Source organism: Camponotus vicinus, unplaced genomic scaffold (assembly GCF_025532165.1).
Source record: "Camponotus vicinus isolate PSW18456_S1 unplaced genomic scaffold, iyCamVici1.0 SCAF_5, whole genome shotgun sequence".
NCBI classification, from domain to species: Eukaryota; Metazoa; Arthropoda; class Insecta; order Hymenoptera; family Formicidae; genus Camponotus; species Camponotus vicinus.
In genome coordinates this window covers 12078201-12105084 of record NW_028141977.1, presented here as the reverse complement: position 1 = coordinate 12105084, position 26884 = coordinate 12078201, and positions in this window count along the sequence as shown.

Sequence of the window (26884 nt, the reverse complement as noted above, 5' to 3'; positions counted from 1 at the left end):
TTATTATCATAAATGCGAAGATATTTCGACAGACAATTTGATGTCTATAATGTTTGCCAATATAGTTCTCACTATCCGAGTCATTTGCGAATCTTTATAAGATAAATCGCGATTTGAATTTACGAGAAAACGCGACGAATAAAATAAATCGATAATATTCGGAATATCCGATTGCGACATGTATTAATTTTTATAATATGATAATCGAAGCGCCCTCAATAGACACGAATAAATAAATCTATAATATTCAAAATATACGATTGCGCATAATTCTTATAATATAATTCGACGTCATTTGATACGCGGATGACATACCGGTAATATCCAATAAAAGAGGAGCGATCTTAAAAATGGAGAACGATTAACATCTTGTTTCTCATCAGATTTCGCAAGATCAATCTGCGAAGAAAAGTTAAGTGATCCATTGAACGTCGGGAACTTCACTGTAGGAGGGAACGAATCCCGGATCTTCCGGACTATTCCCAATAGCAATGATTTCAGTAATAAATCAACGACAATTCCCTCGTCATTATCTTCGATTCACGAAATTGATATTCACGTCAGAAAACATGTTCTTCCATTATTAAGAAATATATTTCTTTATTAAAAATTAAATGGATATAGCAATTTTTATAGAAATGTGATTACGAACGATTATATTTATAAATAATAAAATCCATGCACCATTGGAGTTTGTGTTAAATGTGCGAACACAATAATTTTGGGGTACCGTTTGCGCGCGCGAGACGAATCGAACCCGATAACAGCAAGATTTAAAAAATTTCAATTCGAATAGTGTGCAAAATAAAATAAATCAAATAATTTTAAATATATAATTAATTCTAGATTAATTTTCTAAAATTTTCTTATTCTTATAATGTTTAAATTAATAATTTTTTTTTTTTAATCAATATCTTGCTGATATAAGGGTACCCATTCGATTCGTCTCAAAATTTTTAAGTATTCGCACATTTTATGTAACATTCATGTATAATTTCGCGTATATATAATATATAATATTAATAAAAATTATAAAAATAATTTGGATACGTTAATTTGTGCATGTATTTTATTATACATATATATAAAATGGTATATATCTAAAAACTAATATTCTAAAATGGCGATGGATGTCCAATACCTGCAAATAGTTTCTTAAAAGAAACTAAAAACTAATATTAATATCCCCAGTACCTAGAAATAATTAATAATTAATAATAAAATATATTCGTTCGTAATCATTTTTATCAAACAATTAATAAAAACTATTACAATATGAAATTACTTAAAAAATAAAAATTTATACACAACGCTATATCCATATTTAATCTACTATTAAATCTTTCTGGCATTAGACAATAATAATACCAATCCTAATAATGACAGAACATTTTTAACGAGAAGAAAAAAATAGATGCATTTTCTCTCACATCTAAATATATATTATTTAAATTAATTCGACTTTAAAGAAGCGTATGGCGTTCGTCGTTGAATGACTACCGAAATCATTGCTGTCGGAAATTGCCAGGAAAACCTGGGATTAGTTCCAATCTTACAATAAAAATTCCCAATTTTCAACGAGGCACCGAACTAGACGTCGCGAATGGATCTTACAAAAACCGATAAGAAATAATTCTCCATGATGAAAATCGTTTCGACTCCTCGGCGGTACGAGTCACGCAACTTTCATTAACGTTTACCTAACGAAAAAAACAACGATAAGACTCTTATATTACAACGACAATCTCGTCTAAGAACGCGAAAAGAACGAGGGAAAAACACGGTGTTTTCGCAACCGTAATTTATTAATTTATTTATAAATATTTTCCGATACGAAATTCGTAAATACACAAATATAACCGAAGAAACAAATTATTAAATTCATAATAATTAACTCGCGATTCTATAATATCGAAGGTGATCGTTTAATTTTATGAAGCTAATATTTAATCGTTGACTTAACATCGAATCTTCACACTCTTATTCCATATTTCTTTTATTTAATTAGCGCAATATTCAGGAATATTATTTCACGAAAGGGACAGCGATAAGATCCTTTATTAAAATGGCAATTTCGTCTAAGAACGCGAAAAGAACGAAGGAAAAACACGGTGTTTTCGCAACCGTAATTTATTAATTTATTAATGAATATTTTCCGGCACGAAATTCGTAAGTGTACCAATATAATAACTGAAAAAATAAATTATTAAATTCATAATAATTAACGCGCGATTCTATAATATTGAAGGCGATCGTTAAATTTTGTGATGCTAATACTTAATCGCTAACTTAACATCGACTCTTTATACTCTTATTCGATATTTTTTTATTTTTAATTAGCAATATTTAAGAATATTATTTGAGAGGGACGGCAATAAGATCCTTTATTAAAACGGCAATCTCGTCTAAAAACGCGAAAAGAACGCGGAAAGAGCACGGTATTTTCGCTATCATAATTTATTTAATGAATATTCAGTTCCGCGCGATATGGAATTCATAAATAGATAAATCTAACGAAAAGTGTATCATTAAATTTATAATTGAGCCGCGATTCTATAACGAAGACGTTCGTCAAATTTTGTGAAGCTTGTATTTAATCATTAATTTAACATCGTATTTTTACATTTTTACATTTTTTATATTTAATACCGACACGAAAATTAGCAATATTTGTAAAGTTTCTAATCAAATATTTATGAAATTTAAAATATATAAAATTATACATATATATCTAAAATTTATATATAAAAATTTTCCGAATTTATTAATGACTCTTTGATATAGAAATACAAACAGTTACTCTTTTATGATTATTTCAATAAATATATAGAATTAAATATGTTAATTTAATAAATTATTATTATATAATTATTATACGTATACTTTGGATAATTTTTCGTGTAATTTGCATAAGAATGTATTCATGATATTTTTTAAACACTAATAATTATGTACAATTTTCTTAATATTCCTGAAAAAAATAATTTAAATAATTTAGATTTTATTTTTAAAGCATTTTTAAAAATAAATTCAATTTCATTTTTTAAACTGAAATAAAGCCAAATTACAAATTTCTATATATTGTATTAGAGTGCTAACACGGCCATATTTCATATGGTAAAATATAAAACAAGAGCAACCGTTTATAATTGGGCAGAATTTATTCCGGGTATCACAGAATTTAACATAACACTGTCACTCTCGAAAGATGCAATTGTAATTTATATAATTATTGCTTGTATATTTATTTTAATACTATATTTTAATATTTTATAACTGCTTATATTTATTTTTATCTCGTTGCAGTTTATATTTATTTTAATAAATACCGGCGAAATGAAATAATATGTATATATTAATCTAATCTGTATATGTATCCTGCCCAATTGTAAATGGTTATCCTGACTTTAGTTGTTAGCAGCCTAGTATAATATATAAAATTCTGATAATATAAAAACCTCTGTCCAGATTACCAATAAAGATTGATTGATATTATAATAATATATATAAATAATAAATTTTTATAGTAATACACAATTTATAATAAAATATAAAATTAATATGTGTATAACATTAATCATATTACATTTATCATATTACAAGTTATTTCATTAATGATTTATTTGGCTTTATATTAAGCTTAAAAACAATATCTACAACAAATTCTATAATGGATGAGCTATAAGATATTAGAAATAAGATAAGTGAATAAGATAAATGCGCGTTATAAAAATAAAGCATTAGCATCAGATGTAATTGATAAAATTTTTAGTGTTCTTTTCAATAAATTAGGTAAAATTTATACAAAAATAATCTTTTCTCGATCTTCTTTCTTTATAGTTAAAATACTGCAATATATTTTCGTGATGCATTACATTTCGAACGAATCTATTAAAAATTATTTAATTTAAACTATCCTAGCTCATCCATTTTAAGGCAACGGATTTATCTACAATCTACATCTGCAATCTCTATGGATCCGTTACATTAAAATTAAATAAAAGTTTTTGTCACTCACCGGGCCATTGATGTGCAATAACGGAGTTGTCGTTATCGAAGTTACAGGGTTGTTATTGAAGTTACGGAGTTGTCTTTATCGAAACTATGTTGTCGTTATTGAAACTACGTCTGTAACATGCAAATATAAAATTCATTTATAACACAGCTCAAAATACAATCAATATTTCAAAAAATTATTATTGTGCGGAATTTCATATCCGGTGTGTAAAATAATAAGCAGATATAAACACGTATGGAAAGAATTTATAAAGTTTGAAATTATTTTTTAAATAGAAATTTTTAATATGATTTTTATAAAAATCTTCCTCTTTAATTTTTTCTTTAATTCCTTTAAATTATAAGAACGAATTATTGTGCGATTTATAACAATCGATATACAAATAATAAATATTCACCATCAAGTTGCTTCGCCGATGCAAGATGCCTCTCCCAGGCCTCCTCCTCCTCTCACAATAGTTCATTGATCTGTAACATACAAAGAAGATTCCAATTGTAGTTACGGTCAAAAAATTAACATTTCAAAAAATTATTATTATATGTATTTAATTTTATATCCAACGCATATAACAATAAGCAGATAAACAATTTTATAAATTTTGAAAAAGATTCTACTATTATTGTGCGATTTATAACAATCGATATACAAATATTTTATTGTGCGATTTATAACAATCGATATACAAATAATAAATATTCACCATCAAGTTGCTTCGCCGATGCAAGATGCCTCTCCCAGGCCTCCTCCTCCTCTTACAATAGTTCATTGATCTGTAACATACAAAGAAGATTCCAATTGTAGTTACGGTCAAAAAATTAACATTTCAAAAAATTATTATTATATGTATTTAATTTTATATCCAACGCATATAACAATAAGCAGATAAACAATTTTATAAATTTTGAAAAAGATTCTACTATTAACTAATAATTTAATATTTCTATTAAGAAGTTTATAATTATAATTCTATTAATAAATTATAATTCTTTTTAATAAGTTTAATGATTTAATAATACTATTAAAAGCTATTCAAAAGTAAAAACTTTTAGATTACAGTTTTCATGTAAAAATTTCTCGCTTTTTTCTCTTGTTTAAGTCATATAAATAAAAAGTTAAATTACGCGATTAATTACTTAATTTAAATCTCGCGTAGAAATTAATAAATAATTATATATAAGTAATATAATTTATTTACCATAGAGTTGCTTTACCGGTGCCTGATGTCTCTCCCAGACCTCCTCCTTCTCTGATGTTGTTAACGCGCGATACTTTCAACGACACTCCCGCACTCACGAGCGATATTTTTATAACGCTATTTCCGCTATTTTACGCGCGATACTTAACGATGTCCGCACTATTTCGATGCGATTAAAAATTGTATATTTGATCGCGCGTGTATATACTTAATATGTATATACTTTTAACGGCACCCGGTTTCGGTACGAGCGAAAATCCCATTTCACTTTTGAGAATCAGCTTCGAGCCAACCGGTCGGGAATGCAACGATACAACGAGCAAGGACTAGGCCCAAACCGGAAAGAAGACGAAACGATTGACGGAAATAGAGGAAAATGAAGTTCACCAGCTCTTTTTCGCGCATAATTATCCTATCTCATATCGAACCTGGACCCGCTAAGCACGATTTCAGGTGACCCGCACGGATGCTATATCACTAGCGCAGTACACAAGGCTAGTAGACGGTAAAAGAAGAGGATACCCACATTTTTTAAATGCTAACATTCAGCAATTTAGAAAATGGGGAGGCAACCCCTTTTACCGAGCGAAAATCGTGCCTAGGGGAATCCACTCGACTCCTCGACAGGGTTAACACACGCTGGGCGTGTGGCTGTAGACGAGCAAAGAGAAGGGACCCATTAACGACCATTCCGAACAATCGATCGAGTCCTAGACAATTCGGGCCGAATCACTTGACGAAGTAGAGCGTGACCATCACTAAGCCGATCGAGCGCGAAGCTCGAACCCGCGCGCCCATGTACATTTTGTACTGGACATACGTTCTGCGCGGCCGGCATCACCAAGTGCCGCGATGCACAAGGCGCGAGTGTACGTTGCATAGCAACGTGTGCAAACTCGGTGAAACATCCCAGTTAATTGGCATCTGAAGTAGAGACTCGTGACAATAAATGAAATTGGGATTTTATATGAAAAAGTCCAAAAGTTTCGCGAAAACGCGACGACGCGAGAATACTACAACGCGAAAACGCGGTAACGAAGCGCTTGCCGTCCGCGGCACGTTGACGGCACCGACGACGCGAAAGGGTACTTGGCTTCCTCTTCAGGCTCCTTAAGATTTATCATAAATAGAAAAATTTAAGATAAACCTCAAGGCACCATCCAAGTACTAAGCCCTCCCACCGCGACAAGGTGTACCCCATGGGAGGGTTATATTATATATAATTTTATATATAATATAATATATAATTTATTTTGTAACATACTATATAAATTTTAATTCGCAAATATAAACGATAAATAAAAATATAAAAGATAAGAGAAAATCTATTATATAAAGCAATGTTCAAAATAATTGATTTTAAAACTAATTATTGCGCGCAATTAATTTTTACATTTTTACTTTTAAATAGATATATTTTAATGTTATAAATTGCATATTACAAAATAATTTATATTTCTTAGATATAAACTTTTAAAAATATGATAAATAAAAAAATTTCTATTTTTTTCTATTTTTTCTATATTACAATTTAAAATCACTATTGAATCACAATTAAAGAAATAAAACCAAACGAGAAATATATAAATTTTCAATATATTGTTGTACATCCGCGGCGGCGACTTCGAGATATCGAAGCGCGTTCAACACAATCGGGCACTCGCGTACCGCGTAAAATAACAAGACACTCTTAACGGAAATTAAGAATTTTAATTAGAAACACAGAATACACAAACAACAAATAATAACAGGGGAAATCTCGCGTTAACGACCCGTAATGTAAAACGCGTCCGGAAGAATAGCTTGACAGCTATCCTTCGACTCAGCTGACCGTCGTTGTTATACAACAATATATACTATTGATAAATAATTTATACATTGTTGCGTCCGCGAAACGATATATATCGAACGCGTGTGACACAATCGATCGACACACGCTTCAGAAAAATTCAGAATAATCGTAAAACGGATCAGAGATAGACGCGCGTCCGCACAGTTTGACAGCTGGGCTCAGACTCTCTGACAGTCGTTGTTTATAACATCTTGACAACGCGCGCGGAAACAATCTTGTTCCGTCGACGTACTTCCCGCCGAAAGAATTCAACGGGTGACGAATACATCCAAGGGGATGGGACGCGGGGACGCAACAATATAATAAATAATTAATGTAATAAATAATTAAAATATTAATGACTTACATCATATCTTATTGATCCATCCATTTCCAAGATCTCCTTTTTTCTTTTGCTTTCTTCGCTTTTTCCTCGTGGCACTTCAATCCTCGTTACACTCGATTGAACTCCTCGTTGCACTTACACTCACTCACGAAAAGTTTCTCGTTGCACTTGCAATTGTCGTTAGAGAAAGAATTTGATAATATATGGAACGTCTCACATCACTACCTCACTGCTCGAGAGCCACTGAGCGAATGATCGTAAGTCAGAAACATTACCGCGGTACTGTTTATATCGCCAAGGTTGACTATGGAAAGGAAGAATTTGATAATATATGAAACGTCACTACTTTATTGTTCAAGGATACTGTGCGAATGATCGTATCATAAACATTATCGCGATACTGTTTATATCGCCAAGGCCGACTTATACTATGTTATTGTTATAATTCGTCGTTGAAATATTCTATGAGTGATTGCCGATTAAGAAAATTTAAAATTGATCGAAATTTATTTAATTTTAATAAGTATCGTTAGAGAAATTATTATAATAAGCATTAATAATCGAAAGATTATAACAAAATTAATTCTTTTATCCCCTTTTATGTATCCTTTGTTTCAATTGTTATTCGCAGTAATTGATGATTACGATTCGATAAGGATTTATCGCTGCGATACAATTTTATGTCGTTTTTCATAAGTTAATTAATTTTTAATTATTAATAATTATATCAAATTGTTTCGATATTAATCGTAATCGTATTTAGAAAGAAATTCGATAATATGCGAAGCGTTTCGTACCACTTTATTGCTCGAGTATCACCGTGCGAATGATAACAAAGCTGTAACATATTAATAATAGCGTGCTATTGTTTATGTTGTCAAAAGTCGAACACCGTGTTATTGATAATTCGTTGCCGAAATATTTTACGTACTATAATATATACATGAAAATATTAAATTGTAGAGATGTCTTTCAATTTATAGATTAATTAAACGATTATTTATTAAACAATTAATTAACATACAAAGCATTTCGCATCATTACTTTACTGCTCGAATGTCACCGAGCAAATGATAACAAAACCATAACATACAAACAATAGCACGCTATTGTTTACGTTGTAAAAGTCGACCATTATGTTATTGATAATTCGTCGAAATATTTTATATACTATAAAATATACACGAGCGGAATATTAAATTATTAGATTTTAATTTATTGATTAAATTTGATTATTTATTAAACAATTCATCACGGAGCTAATTATTTGAATTTATTCGATTGTTTTTGAATAATGTATTAATTAATTCAATTTTGTTTTTTCGCGCAGGGAGAAATACACTTTATAGCGCATCGATCGGATCTGATGGGGTAGTATTGGGCAACTAAAAAACCTCTCAGACGACTCATCTTTGAACACTAATATCCGGTCTCTGGGAACTATTCGCACAATCACCTAGGACCCATACTGGGATTTATTTAATCAAAGGTAATCTTAAAATTTAATATAACTGTAATTTTGAAGCCTTAAAACATTTTTACATCTATACACACACACACACATACACACACACACACACACACACACACACACACACACACACACACACATGACAACGAGACCGTAATATGTAAACAATAACGCGTTACTGTTTATATCAACAAAGCTGAACATATTATTGGTAATTCGTTGCCGAAATATTCTATGCATTATATATTATACACGCGAAATATTAATGAAGAATTTTAATATTTATAGATTATTTAATTGATTATTTATAAAACAATTAAATCATTATTTTGAAAATAATATATAAACGTGATAAATAATTTTTATAAATTACTTACCTATACGTACTTACCTGTATGTGTGTGCCCATACGTTGGAAATTGTTACACAACTATTTTAATAACTGTACGGAATCTTAAGACGCGATCTAAGATCATTATTAAAATGAATTTAAATATAAGAATATGAATATCAGCGTATGTTACCGCCGGCATAGCTCTCAGGTTCATAAGAGTACTGAAACCTCCTCACCCAGCAAATGTCTTCGTTAAGGTGGGGAGATACATTGAGGAGGAAAATTTTTATTTTATTTTTATTTTCTTTTAATACAGAGTTTCCAAACAAAGAATATAATACATATATAAAATATATATTACATAATTATAATGTATACAACGTAAATTATAATTATAATTTGCAATTTACATAAAAAACACATTACAAAATATTAAATTATGTAGTATAAAAATAATTACATTACAAATATATATATTACAAAATATATTACAAAATATATTACAAAATTTAATACAGAATATATAATATACAATGTATATTACAAAATATAATACAAATTTAATATAAAATATTTGAAATTTAATACAAAATAAAATTTATTATACAGAATTACACGAAAGTGTCCAAAGTATACGTATAATATAAAATTTACTAAAAATTTTTATATAGACCAGACAAGACTGATTAGTGATGATTAATTACGCGATATTTATTATTAATAATCGACATACAATAATAGAATTTAATAGAATTTAATTAGATTTATATAAATAACGTATAAACGTAAATAATCATGATCAAAAAAGTCATTAATAAAATTATTGATCGTTTCTTCGATTGTAGGAGAAAGTATTTGCATTATTGGTGCATTTTGCGCGGACTATTAAAGACAATATTCAAAGACGTGGAAAGATAGACAAAGATTCGATGTAAGTCAACGATTAAATTATAAAATATTAAATTATAAAATAAATCGCGATTTAAAATTCCCGACGAATAATTAAATCGATAATATCTGGAATATCCGATTGCGATATGTATATCTTTTATAATATAATAATCGAAGCGCCCTCAATAGACATTATTATCGCGCGCGATATAATTAATATCATATAAATGCGAAAATATTTCGACAGACAATTTGATGTCTATAATGTTTACGAATATAGTACTCACTGTCCGATTCATTTGCGAATCCTTTATAAGATAAATCGCGACTTGAATTCACGAGAAAACGCGACGAATAAATAAATCGATAATATTTCAAATATTTAATTGCATATAATTTTTATAATATAATAATCGAAGTTATCAAATACGCGGGTGATATACCGATAATATGCGATAAAAAGAGGAGCGATCTTAAAAATGGAAAACGATTAGCATCTTGTTTCTCATCAGATTTCGCAAGATCAATCTGCGAAAAAAAGTTAAGTGATCCATTGAACGTCGGGAACTTCACTGTAGGAGGGAACGAATCTCGGATCTTCCGGACTATTCCCAATAGCAATGATTTCAGTAATAAATCAACGACAATTCCCTCGTCATTATCTTCGATTCACGAAATTGATATTCACGTCAGAAAACATGTTCTTCCATTATTAAGAAATATATTTCTTTATTAAAAATTAAATGGATATAGCAATTTTTATAGAAATGTGATTACGAACGATTATATTTATAAATAATAAAATCCATGCACCATTGGAGTTTGTGTTAAATGTGCGAACACAATAATTTTGGGGTACCGTTTGCGCGCGCGAGACGAATCGAACCCGATAACAACAAGATTTAAAAAATTTCAATTCGAATAGTGTGCAAAATAAAATAAATCAAATAATTTTAAATATATAATTAATTCTAGATTAATTTTCTAAAATTTTCTTATTCTTATAATGTTTAAATTAATAATTTTTTTTTTTTAATCAATATCTTGCTGATATAAGGGTACCCATTCGATTCGTCTCAAAATTTTTAAGTATTCGCACATTTTATGTAACATTCATGTATAATTTCGCGTATATATAATATATAATATTAATAAAAATTATAAAAATATTTTGGATACGTTAATTTGTGCATGTATTTTATTATACATATATATAAAATGGTATATATCTAAAAACTAATATTCTAAAATGGCGATGGATGTCCAATACCTGCAAATAGTTTCTTAAAAGAAACTAAAAACTAATATTAATATCCCCAGTACCTAGAAATAATTAATAATTAATAATAAAATATATTCGTTCGTAATCATTTTTATCAAACAATTAATAAAAACTATTACAATATGAAATTACTTGAAAAATAAAAATTTATACACAACGCTATATCCATATTTAATCTACTATTAAATCTTTCTGGCATTAGACAATAATAATACCAATCCTAATAATGACAGAACATTTTTAACGAGAAGAAAAAAATAGATGCATTTTCTCTCACATCTAAATATATATTATTTAAATTAATTCGACTTTAAAGAAGCGTATGGCGTTCGTCGTTGAATGACTACCGAAATCATTGCTGTCGGAAATTGCCAGGAAAACCTGGGATTAGTTCCAATCTTACAATAAAAATTCCCAATTTTCAACGGGGCACCGAACTAGACGTCGCGAATGGATCTTACAAAAACCGATAAGAAATAATTCTCCATGATGAAAATCGTTTCGACTCCTCGGTGGTACGAGTCACGCAACTTTCATTAACGTTTACCTAACGAAAAGAACAACGATTACTCTTTTATTAAAACGATAATCTCGTCTAAGAACGCGAAGAGAACGAGGGAAAAGCACGGTGTTTTCGCAACCGTAATTTATTAATTTATTTATAAATATTTTCCGATACGAAATTCGTAAATACACAAATATAACCGAAGAAACAAATTATTAAATTCATAATAATTAACTCGCGATTTTATAATATCGAAGGTGATCGTTAAATTCTGTGAAGCTAATATTTAATCGTTGACTTATAACATCGAATCTTCACTTATTCGATATTTCTTTATATATAATTAGCAATATTTAGGAATATTATCTAACGAGAGGGAAAATTCTTTTGTTAAAACAATAATTTTGTATAAGAACGCGAAAACAACGCGAAAAGAACGCGGAAATGCACGGTATTTTCGTAATCATAATTTATTCATTTATTTTACGAAGACGAGTATTCAGTTCCGCGCAATATGGAATTTATAAATAGATAAATCTAACGAAAAGTATATCATTAAATTTATAATAATTGACTCGCGATTCTATAACGAAGACGTTCGTCATATTTTATAAAGCTTACATTTAATCATTAATTTAGCATCGAATTTTTACATTTCATATAAAAATTTCCCGAATTTATTAATGATTCTTTGATATGAATATATAAATAGTTACTCTTTTATGAATATTTCAAAAATATGTACTATAAAAACAAATATGTTAATTTAACAAATTACTATTATATAACCATTATACGTATACTTTCGACCATTTTTCCTGTAATTTACATAAGAATGCATTGATATAATTGACAATCTTAAATACAATTTTATATAATATAATTATAGTTATAATTGTATTTTATACACAATTATCTCAATAAAATAAAAATATCAATATTAAATATCAATATCAAAAATATCAATAATTAAAAATATCAATATTAAATTATAATTAATATACAATTATAACTATTTACAATTTATAAAACACAATTTACTACTTACAAATTACAACTTACAAAATAGAATTTATGATGTTATCAATATCAAATAAATGGATTCGTTTTATTATCAAATGTTTAATAACATAAATAATTTGATATTGACAGCATTAACATGTGGACTTAATATTATATATCACATATATGTGTAAATTATATATTTAATTTTTAATTTTTTAAATAAAATATAACATGTTAAAATATATTTTGAACATTTACAATTATGCAATTTGTTTTATCTTTTTGAAAATAACTGATAATTTAAATTTCATTTTTAAAATATTTTTAAAAATAAATTACATTTAATTTTTTAAAAACAATTTTAATTTATTACAAAGAATTACACGAAAGTATTTAAAATATACGTATACTATAAAATTTATTAAAAAGTTCTACAAACAAGACTGATTAGCGATGATGAATTACGCGATATTTATTATTATTAATCGACATAATAGAATTTTATTCAAAACGCGAAAAGATAGATCAAGCTTCGATGTAAGTCAAAATACATTAAAATACAAGATCAATAACGATTTAAAATTCGTGAGAAAACGGATAAATACTATAACGAATAAATAAATCGATAATATTAGGAATATTCGATTACGATATGCATAATTTTTGTAATAATAATGAATAATTTATGTAATTGATAATCGAAACCGCCAACAGACAGCGCGCGACATAATTATTATCAAACAAATGCGAAAATATTTCGAGACATTTGAGATCTATAATATTTGCGGATATAGAATTTATTGTCTGATATATTTGCGAATATTTAGAAGATATATCGCGATTTACAATTTCCGAGAAGACGCGACAAATAAATAAATCGACAATATTCGGAATATTTGATTGCGGTATGTATAATTTTTATAATATAATCGGAGCCCTAATAAACACGCGCGATATAATTACTATCACACACAAGTGCGAAGACATTTCAACAGACATTTAAGGTCTGTAATATTTGCGAATTTATTTGCGATTAATATAAATGTCTATTTTATATAAATGTCGCGATTGAAAAAATACATGTTGAAAATAAATATTGCATCTCGCGCATAATTAGTTAAATGAAATAAAATGAATCTTAAGACTTTACATATTTTAAATGTAATTAACATATAATTAAAAAATCGCGTTGTTCGCCACGTTTAATAGGGAATAACGGAACGAACGATTTTATCAAAGTCCCTCTCTAATAATTTAACTATCTAACTATATCTCTAACTGTCGATGTATTAGTAGAGTTTAATAAGATTTAAATAATGATTTAAACAATCGCGATTAATCATTAATAAAATTATCGTCTTTTTAAATAGTAAAGAAAAATATTTGCACTATTAGCGCAGACTATAAAAGACAATATTCAAACACGTGGAAAGATAGACAAAGCTTCGACGTACAAGTCAACGATTAAATTAAGATAATATTAAGTTATAAGATAAATCGCGATTTAAAATTCTCGAGAAAACGCGACGACTAAATAAATCGATAGTATTCGGAATATCCGATTGCGATATGTATATCTTTTATAATATAATAATCAAAGCGCCCTCAATAGACATTATTATCGCGCGCGATATAATTATTATCACATAAATGCGAAGATATTTCGACAGACAATTTGATGTCTGTAATGTTTACGAATATAGTACTCACTGTCCGAGTCATTTGCGAATCTTTATAAGATAAATCATGATTTGAAATCACGAGAAAACGCGACGAATAAATAAGTCGATAATATGCGGAATATTTGTTCACGATACATATAATTTTTATATTTGATCGCGCGATGTATATACTTAATATGTATATACTTTGGACAGCATTCCCGGTTTCGGTACGAGCGAAAATCCCATTTCACTTTTGAGAATCAGCTTCGAGCCAACCGGTCGGGAATGCAACGATACAACGAGCAAGGACTAGGCCCAAACCGGAAAGAAGACGAAACGATTGACGGAAATAGAGGAAAATGAAGTTCACCAGCTCTTTTTCGCGCATAATTATCCTATCTCATATCGAACCTGGACCCGCTAAGCACGATTTCAGGTGACCCGCACGGATGCTATATCACTAGCGCAGTACACAAGGCTAGTAGACGGTAAAAGAAGAGGATACCCACATTTTTTAAATGCTAACATTCAGCAATTTAGAAAATGGGGAGGCAACCCCTTTTACCGAGCGAAAATCGTGCCTAGGGGAATCCACTCGACTCCTCGACAGGGTTAACACACGCTGGGCGTGTGGCTGTAGACGAGCAAAGAGAAGGGACCCATTAACGACCATTCCGAACAATCGATCGAGTCCTAGACAATTCGGGCCGAATCACTTGACGAAGTAGAGCGTGACCATCACTAAGCCGATCGAGCGCGAAGCTCGAACCCGCGCGCCCATGTACATTTTGTACTGGACATACGTTCTGCGCGGCCGGCATCACCAAGTGCCGCGATGCACAAGGCGCGAGTGTACGTTGCATAGCAACGTGTGCAAACTCGGTGAAACATCCCAGTTAATTGGCATCTGAAGTAGAGACTCGTGACAATAAATGAAATTGGGATTTTATATGAAAAAGTCCAAAAGTTTCGCGAAAACGCGATGACGCGAGAAAGCTAAACGCGAAAACGCGGTAACGAGACGCCGCCGTCCGCGACACGTTGACGGCACCGACGACGCAATGCGTTCAACGCATTAAATGCACGTGCCATATAAGAGCCATTGTGGGATCTTACAATAAAAATTCCCAATTTTCAACAGGGCACCGAACTAGACGTCGCGAATGGATCTCACAAGAACCGATGAGAAAAAATTCTCCATGATGAAAATCGTTTCGACTCCTCGGCGGTACGAGCCACGCAACTTTCATTAACGTTTATTTAACGAAAGGAACAACGACAATCTCGTCTAAGAATGCGAAAAGAACGCGGAAAAAACACCGTGTTTTCGCAACCGTAATTTATTAATTTATTTATGAATATTTTCCGATACGAAATTCGTAAATATAAATATAACTGAAGAAACAAATTATTAAATTCATAATAATTAATTCGCGATTCTTTAATAGCGAAGGTTATCGCGATAAATTTTGTGAAGCTAATATTTAATCGTTGACTTATCACATCGAATCTTCACTCTCTTATTCGATATTTCTTTATATTTAAATAGCAATATTTAGGAATATTATCTGACGAGAGGGACAGGGATAAAATTCTTTTGTTAAAACGATAATCTTGTATAATTACGCGAAAAGAACGCGGAAAGAGCACGGAATTTCGCAATCATAATTTATTAATTTATTTTACGAATACGAGTATTCAGTTCCGCGTGACATGAAATTCATAAATAGATAAATCTAACGAAAAGCATATCATTAAATTTATAATAATTGAATCGCGATTCTATAACGAAGGCGTTCGTCAAATTTTGTATAGCTTATATTCGATCATTAATTTAGTATCGAATTTTTACATTAATATTATATAATCGTTATACGTATACTTTCAATTATTTTTCGTGTAATTTACATAAGAATGTATTCACGTAATTTAAAATCGTAAATACAATTTTATGTAATATCATTATAGTTATAATTGTATTTTATACAAAACTATGTCAATAATTAAAAATATCAATATTGGATTATAATTAATATACAATTATAACTATTTACAATTTACAAAATACAATTTATGATGTTATCAATATCAAATATATGTACTCGATTTATTCAAATGTTTAATAACATAAATAATTTGATATTAATAGCATCAATATTTGGACTTAATATTATAGCTATATATTAATTTACACATATATATGATATATTTTTAATTTTTAAAATATATCTTGAACATTTATAATTATACAATTTGTTGAATCTTCTTGAAAATAATTTTGATAATTTAAATTTCATTTTTAAAACTTTTTAAAAACTAAATTCAATTTAATTTTTTAAAAATAATTTTAATTTATTACAAAGAATTACACGAAAGTATCCAAAATATATGAATAATATAAAATTTATTAAAAATTTCTACATAGTCCAAACAAGACTGATTAGCAATGATGAATTACGCGATATTTATTATTAATAATTGACATACAATAATAAAATTTAAGAATAGAAATTAGTTTTATATAAATAACGTTTAAACGTAAATAATCGTGATCAAAAGAGTCATTAATAAAATTATTGATCGTTTTTTTGATTGTAGAGAAAAGTATTTGCATTACTGGCGCATTTTATGTAGGTTATCAATATTCAAAACGCGAAAAGATAGAGCAAGCGTCGATTATAAATCAGTGATTTAAATACAAGATAAATGACGATTTAAAATTTGCAAGAAAAAATAACGAATAAATAAATCGATAATATTAGGAATATTCGATTACGATACGCATAATTTTTGTATAATATGAAAATTGAAACCGTCGATAGACAGCGCGCGACGAAATTATTATCAAACAAATACGAAGATATTTCGAGATCTATAATATTTGCTAATATAGAATTTATTGTCTGATTTATTTGCGAATTTTTAGAAGATAAATCACGATTTACAATTCGCGAGAAGACGCGACAAATAAATAAATCGACAATATTCGGAATATTCGATTGCGATATGTATAATTTTTATAATATAATCGGTGCCGCTATAGACACGCGCGATATAATTACTATCACACACAAGTGCGAAGATATTTCGACAGACATTTAAGGTCTGTAATATTCGCGAATTTATTTGCGATTTATTTGCGATTAATACGCTATTTTATATAAATGTCGCGATTGAAAAAATACATATTGAAAATACATGTTGCATCTCGCGCATGATTAGTTAAATGAAATAAAATGAATCTTAAGACTTTACAATTTTGAATATAATTAACATATAATTAAAAAATCGCGTTGTTCGTCACGCTTAATAGAGAATAACGGAACGAATGATTTTATCAAAGTCCCTCTCTAATAATTTAACTATCTAACTATATCTCTAATTGTCGATGTATTAGTAGAGTTTAATAAGATTTATATAATGATTTAAATAGTCGCGATTAATCATTAATAAAATTATCGTCTATTTAAATAGTAGAAAAAAAATATTTGCACTACCAGCGCAGACTATAAAAGACAATATTCAAACACGTGGAAAGATAGACAAAGTTTCGATGTAAGTCAGCGATTAAGTTAGATTTAAATCGTGATTTAAAATTCGTGAGAAAACGCGACGAATAAATAAATTGATAATACACGGAATATTCGATACGTATAATTTTTATAATATAATAATCGCGAAGTCCTCAATAGATACGCGCGCAATATAATTATGCTGTCACATATAAGTGCGAAGATATATATCGACAGACATTCGAAGTCTGTAATATTTGCGAATATAAAATTCACTATCCGATTTATTTGCGATTAACACGCAATTTTATATGAACGCCGTCAAATAAGATACATATCCTATCTCGCGTATGATTAGTTAAATAAGATAAAATGGAAAATTTTTATAATATGATAATCGAAATCATCAAGACGCGTGCGCGATATATTATTATCACTCAAATTATCACCCAATTTGTAAATAATCGCGATTAAAACATTCATTAAGAAAATTATCGATCGTCTTTTAAATAGTAGCAAAAAATATTCGCACTACTAGCGCCTTTTGCGCGGACTATTAAAAACAATATTCAAAGACGTGGAAGGATAAACAAAGGTTCAATGTATAAGTCAACGATTAAATTATAAGATAAATCACGATTTAAAATTCCCGAGAAAACGCGACAAATAAATAAATCGGTAATATTCGGAATATCCGATTGCGTGATATCTATATTAATTTTTATAATATAATAACCGAAGCGCTTCTCGATAGACATTATTATCGCGCGCGATATAATTATTATCATAAATGCGAAGATATTTCGACAGACAATTTGATGTCTATAATGTTTGCCAATATAGTTCTCACTATCCGAGTTATTTGCGAATCTTTATAAGATAAATCGCGATTTGAATTTACGAGAAAACGCGACGAATAAAATAAATCGATAATATTCGGAATATCCGATTGCGACATGTATTAATTTTTATAATATGATAATCGAAGCGCCCTCAATAGACACGAATAAATAAATCTATAATATTCAAAATATACGATTGCGCATAATTCTTATAATATAATTCGACGTCATTTGATACGCGGATGACATACCGGTAATATCCAATAAAAGAGGAGCGATCTTAAAAATGGAGAACGATTAACATCTTGTTTCTCATCAGATTTCGCAAGATCAATCTGCGAAGAAAAGTTAAGTGATCCATTGAACGTCGGGAACTTCACTGTAGGAGGGAACGAATCCCGGATCTTCCGGACTATTCCCAATAGCAATGATTTCAGTAATAAATCAACGACAATTCCCTCGTCATTATCTTCGATTCACGAAATTGATATTCACGTCAGAAAACATGTTCTTCCATTATTAAGAAATATATTTCTTTATTAAAAATTAAATGGATATAGCAATTTTTATAGAAATGTGATTACGAACGATTATATTTATAAATAATAAAATCCATGCACCATTGGAGTTTGTGTTAAATGTGCGAACACAATAATTTTGGGGTACCGTTTGCGCGCGCGAGACGAATCGAACCCGATAACAGCAAGATTTAAAAAATTTCAATTCGAATAGTGTGCAAAATAAAATAAATCAAATAATTTTAAATATATAATTAATTCTAGATTAATTTTCTAAAATTTTCTTATTCTTATAATGTTTAAATTAATAATTTTTTTTTTTTAATCAATATCTTGCTGATATAAGGGTACCCATTCGATTCGTCTCAAAATTTTTAAGTATTCGCACATTTTATGTAACATTCATGTATAATTTCGCGTATATATAATATATAATATTAATAAAAATTATAAAAATAATTTGGATACGTTAATTTGTGCATGTATTTTATTATACATATATATAAAATGGTATATATCTAAAAACTAATATTCTAAAATGGCGATGGATGTCCAATACCTGCAAATAGTTTCTTAAAAGAAACTAAAAACTAATATTAATATCCCCAGTACCTAGAAATAATTAATAATTAATAATAAAATATATTCGTTCGTAATCATTTTTATCAAACAATTAATAAAAACTATTACAATATGAAATTACTTAAAAAATAAAAATTTATACACAACGCTATATCCATATTTAATCTACTATTAAATCTTTCTGGCATTAGACAATAATAATACCAATCCTAATAATGACAGAACATTTTTAACGAGAAGAAAAAAATAGATGCATTTTCTCTCACATCTAAATATATATTATTTAAATTAATTCGACTTTAAAGAAGCGTATGGCGTTCGTCGTTGAATGACTACCGAAATCATTGCTGTCGGAAATTGCCAGGAAAACCTGGGATTAGTTCCAATCTTACAATAAAAATTCCCAATTTTCAACGAGGCACCGAACTAGACGTCGCGAATGGATCTTACAAAAACCGATAAGAAATAATTCTCCATGATGAAAATCGTTTCGACTCCTCGGCGGTACGAGTCACGCAACTTTCATTAACGTTTACCTAACGAAAAAAACAACGATAAGACTCTTATATTACAACGACAATCTCGTCTAAGAACGCGAAAAGAACGAGGGAAAAACACGGTGTTTTCGCAACCGTAATTTATTAATTTATTTATAAATATTTTCCGATACGAAATTCGTAAATACACAAATATAACCGAAGAAACAAATTATTAAATTCATAATAATTAACTCGCGATTCTATAATATCGAAGGTGATCGTTTAATTTTATGAAGCTAATATTTAATCGTTGACTTAACATCGAATCTTCACACTCTTATTCCATATTTCTTTTATTTAATTAGCGCAATATTCAGGAATATTATTTCACGAAAGGGACAGCGATAAGATCCTTTATTAAAATGGCAATTTCGTCTAAGAACGCGAAAAGAACGAAGGAAAAACACGGTGTTTTCGCAACCGTAATTTATTAATTTATTAATGAATATTTTCCGGCACGAAATTCGTAAGTGTACCAATATAATAACTGAAAAAATAAATTATTAAATTCATAATAATTAACGCGCGATTCTATAATATTGAAGGCGATCGTTAAATTTTGTGATGCTAATACTTAATCGCTAACTTAACATCGACTCTTTATACTCTTATTCGATATTTTTTTATTTTTAATTAGCAATATTTAAGAATATTATTTGAGAGGGACGGCAATAAGATCCTTTATTAAAACGGCAATCTCGTCTAAAAACGCGAAAAGAACGCGGAAAGAGCACGGTATTTTCGCTATCATAATTTATTTAATGAATATTCAGTTCCGCGCGATATGGAATTCATAAATAGATAAATCTAACGAAAAGTGTATCATTAAATTTATAATTGAGCCGCGATTCTATAACGAAGACGTTCGTCAAATTTTGTGAAGCTTGTATTTAATCATTAATTTAACATCGTATTTTTACATTTTTACATTTTTTATATTTAATACCGACACGAAAATTAGCAATATTTGTAAAGTTTCTAATCAAATATTTATGAAATTTAAAATATATAAAATTATACATATATATCTAAAATTTATATATAAAAATTTTCCGAATTTATTAATGACTCTTTGATATAGAAATACAAACAGTTACTCTTTTATGATTATTTCAATAAATATATAGAATTAAATATGTTAATTTAATAAATTATTATTATATAATTATTATACGTATACTTTGGATAATTTTTCGTGTAATTTGCATAAGAATGTATTCATGATATTTTTTAAACACTAATAATTATGTACAATTTTCTTAATATTCCTGAAAAAAATAATTTAAATAATTTAGATTTTATTTTTAAAGCATTTTTAAAAATAAATTCAATTTCATTTTTTAAACTGAAATAAAGCCAAATTACAAATTTCTATATATTGTATTAGAGTGCTAACACGGCCATATTTCATATGGTAAAATATAAAACAAGAGCAACCGTTTATAATTGGGCAGAATTTATTCCGGGTATCACAGAATTTAACATAACACTGTCACTCTCGAAAGATGCAATTGTAATTTATATAATTATTGCTTGTATATTTATTTTAATACTATATTTTAATATTTTATAACTGCTTATATTTATTTTTATCTCGTTGCAGTTTATATTTATTTTAATAAATACCGGCGAAATGAAATAATATGTATATATTAATCTAATCTGTATATGTATCCTGCCCAATTGTAAATGGTTATCCTGACTTTAGTTGTTAGCAGCCTAGTATAATATATAAAATTCTGATAATATAAAAACCTCTGTCCAGATTACCAATAAAGATTGATTGATATTATAATAATATATATAAATAATAAATTTTTATAGTAATACACAATTTATAATAAAATATAAAATTAATATGTGTATAACATTAATCATATTACATTTATCATATTACAAGTTATTTCATTAATGATTTATTTGGCTTTATATTAAGCTTAAAAACAATATCTACAACAAATTCTATAATGGATGAGCTATAAGATATTAGAAATAAGATAAGTGAATAAGATAAATGCGCGTTATAAAAATAAAGCATTAGCATCAGATGTAATTGATAAAATTTTTAGTGTTCTTTTCAATAAATTAGGTAAAATTTATACAAAAATAATCTTTTCTCGATCTTCTTTCTTTATAGTTAAAATACTGCAATATATTTTCGTGATGCATTACATTTCGAACGAATCTATTAAAAATTATTTAATTTAAACTATCCTAGCTCATCCATTTTAAGGCAACGGATTTATCTACAATCTACATCTGCAATCTCTATGGATCCGTTACATTAAAATTAAATAAAAGTTTTTGTCACTCACCGGGCCATTGATGTGCAATAACGGAGTTGTCGTTATCGAAGTTACAGGGTTGTTATTGAAGTTACGGAGTTGTCTTTATCGAAACTATGTTGTCGTTATTGAAACTACGTCTGTAACATGCAAATATAAAATTCATTTATAACACAGCTCAAAATACAATCAATATTTCAAAAAATTATTATTGTGCGGAATTTCATATCCGGTGTGTAAAATAATAAGCAGATATAAACACGTATGGAAAGAATTTATAAAGTTTGAAATTATTTTTTAAATAGAAATTTTTAATATGATTTTTATAAAAATCTTCCTCTTTAATTTTTTCTTTAATTCCTTTAAATTATAAGAACGAATTATTGTGCGATTTATAACAATCGATATACAAATAATAAATATTCACCATCAAGTTGCTTCGCCGATGCAAGATGCCTCTCCCAGGCCTCCTCCTCCTCTCACAATAGTTCATTGATCTGTAACATACAAAGAAGATTCCAATTGTAGTTACGGTCAAAAAATTAACATTTCAAAAAATTATTATTATATGTATTTAATTTTATATCCAACGCATATAACAATAAGCAGATAAACAATTTTATAAATTTTGAAAAAGATTCTACTATTATTGTGCGATTTATAACAATCGATATACAAATATTTTATTGTGCGATTTATAACAATCGATATACAAATAATAAATATTCACCATCAAGTTGCTTCGCCGATGCAAGATGCCTCTCCCAGGCCTCCTCCTCCTCTTACAATAGTTCATTGATCTGTAACATACAAAGAAGATTCCAATTGTAGTTACGGTCAAAAAATTAACATTTCAAAAAATTATTATTATATGTATTTAATTTTATATCCAACGCATATAACAATAAGCAGATAAACAATTTTATAAATTTTGAAAAAGATTCTACTATTAACTAATAATTTAATATTTCTATTAAGAAGTTTATAATTATAATTCTATTAATAAATTATAATTCTTTTTAATAAGTTTAATGATTTAATAATACTATTAAAAGCTATTCAAAAGTAAAAACTTTTAGATTACAGTTTTCATGTAAAAATTTCTCGCTTTTTTCTCTTGTTTAAGTCATATAAATAAAAAGTTAAATTACGCGATTAATTACTTAATTTAAATCTCGCGTAGAAATTAATAAATAATTATATATAAGTAATATAATTTATTTACCATAGAGTTGCTTTACCGGTGCCTGATGTCTCTCCCAGACCTCCTCCTTCTCTGATGTTGTTAACGCGCGATACTTTCAACGACACTCCCGCACTCACGAGCGATATTTTTATAACGCTATTTCCGCTATTTTACGCGCGATACTTAACGATGTCCGCACTATTTCGATGCGATTAAAAATTGTATATTTGATCGCGCGTGTATATACTTAATATGTATATACTTTTAACGGCACCCGGTTTCGGTACGAGCGAAAATCCCATTTCACTTTTGAGAATCAGCTTCGAGCCAACCGGTCGGGAATGCAACGATACAACGAGCAAGGACTAGGCCCAAACCGGAAAGAAGACGAAACGATTGACGGAAATAGAGGAAAATGAAGTTCACCAGCTCTTTTTCGCGCATAATTATCCTATCTCATATCGAACCTGGACCCGCTAAGCACGATTTCAGGTGACCCGCACGGATGCTATATCACTAGCGCAGTACACAAGGCTAGTAGACGGTAAAAGAAGAGGATACCCACATTTTTTAAATGCTAACATTCAGCAATTTAGAAAATGGGGAGGCAACCCCTTTTACCGAGCGAAAATCGTGCCTAGGGGAATCCACTCGACTCCTCGACAGGGTTAACACACGCTGGGCGTGTGGCTGTAGACGAGCAAAGAGAAGGGACCCATTAACGACCATTCCGAACAATCGATCGAGTCCTAGACAATTCGGGCCGAATCACTTGACGAAGTAGAGCGTGACCATCACTAAGCCGATCGAGCGCGAAGCTCGAACCCGCGCGCCCATGTACATTTTGTACTGGACATACGTTCTGCGCGGCCGGCATCACCAAGTGCCGCGATGCACAAGGCGCGAGTGTACGTTGCATAGCAACGTGTGCAAACTCGGTGAAACATCCCAGTTAATTGGCATCTGAAGTAGAGACTCGTGACAATAAATGAAATTGGGATTTTATATGAAAAAGTCCAAAAGTTTCGCGAAAACGCGACGACGCGAGAATACTACAACGCGAAAACGCGGTAACGAAGCGCTTGCCGTCCGCGGCACGTTGACGGCACCGACGACGCGAAAGGGTACTTGGCTTCCTCTTCAGGCTCCTTAAGATTTATCATAAATAGAAAAATTTAAGATAAACCTCAAGGCACCATCCAAGTACTAAGCCCTCCCACCGCGACAAGGTGTACCCCATGGGAGGGTTATATTATATATAATTTTATATATAATATAATATATAATTTATTTTGTAACATACTATATAAATTTTAATTCGCAAATATAAACGATAAATAAAAATATAAAAGATAAGAGAAAATCTATTATATAAAGCAATGTTCAAAATAATTGATTTTAAAACTAATTATTGCGCGCAATTAATTTTTACATTTTTACTTTTAAATAGATATATTTTAATGTTATAAATTGCATATTACAAAATAATTTATATTTCTTAGATATAAACTTTTAAAAATATGATAAATAAAAAAATTTCTATTTTTTTCTATTTTTTCTATATTACAATTTAAAATCACTATTGAATCACAATTAAAGAAATAAAACCAAACGAGAAATATATAAATTTTCAATATATTGTTGTACATCCGCGGCGGCGACTTCGAGATATCGAAGCGCGTTCAACACAATCGGGCACTCGCGTACCGCGTAAAATAACAAGACACTCTTAACGGAAATTAAGAATTTTAATTAGAAACACAGAATACACAAACAACAAATAATAACAGGGGAAATCTCGCGTTAACGACCCGTAATGTAAAACGCGTCCGGAAGAATAGCTTGACAGCTATCCTTCGACTCAGCTGACCGTCGTTGTTATACAACAATATATACTATTGATAAATAATTTATACATTGTTGCGTCCGCGAAACGATATATATCGAACGCGTGTGACACAATCGATCGACACACGCTTCAGAAAAATTCAGAATAATCGTAAAACGGATCAGAGATAGACGCGCGTCCGCACAGTTTGACAGCTGGGCTCAGACTCTCTGACAGTCGTTGTTTATAACATCTTGACAACGCGCGCGGAAACAATCTTGTTCCGTCGACGTACTTCCCGCCGAAAGAATTCAACGGGTGACGAATACATCCAAGGGGATGGGACGCGGGGACGCAACAATATAATAAATAATTAATGTAATAAATAATTAAAATATTAATGACTTACATCATATCTTATTGATCCATCCATTTCCAAGATCTCCTTTTTTCTTTTGCTTTCTTCGCTTTTTCCTCGTGGCACTTCAATCCTCGTTACACTCGATTGAACTCCTCGTTGCACTTACACTCACTCACGAAAAGTTTCTCGTTGCACTTGCAATTGTCGTTAGAGAAAGAATTTGATAATATATGGAACGTCTCACATCACTACCTCACTGCTCGAGAGCCACTGAGCGAATGATCGTAAGTCAGAAACATTACCGCGGTACTGTTTATATCGCCAAGGTTGACTATGGAAAGGAAGAATTTGATAATATATGAAACGTCACTACTTTATTGTTCAAGGATACTGTGCGAATGATCGTATCATAAACATTATCGCGATACTGTTTATATCGCCAAGGCCGACTTATACTATGTTATTGTTATAATTCGTCGTTGAAATATTCTATGAGTGATTGCCGATTAAGAAAATTTAAAATTGATCGAAATTTATTTAATTTTAATAAGTATCGTTAGAGAAATTATTATAATAAGCATTAATAATCGAAAGATTATAACAAAATTAATTCTTTTATCCCCTTTTATGTATCCTTTGTTTCAATTGTTATTCGCAGTAATTGATGATTACGATTCGATAAGGATTTA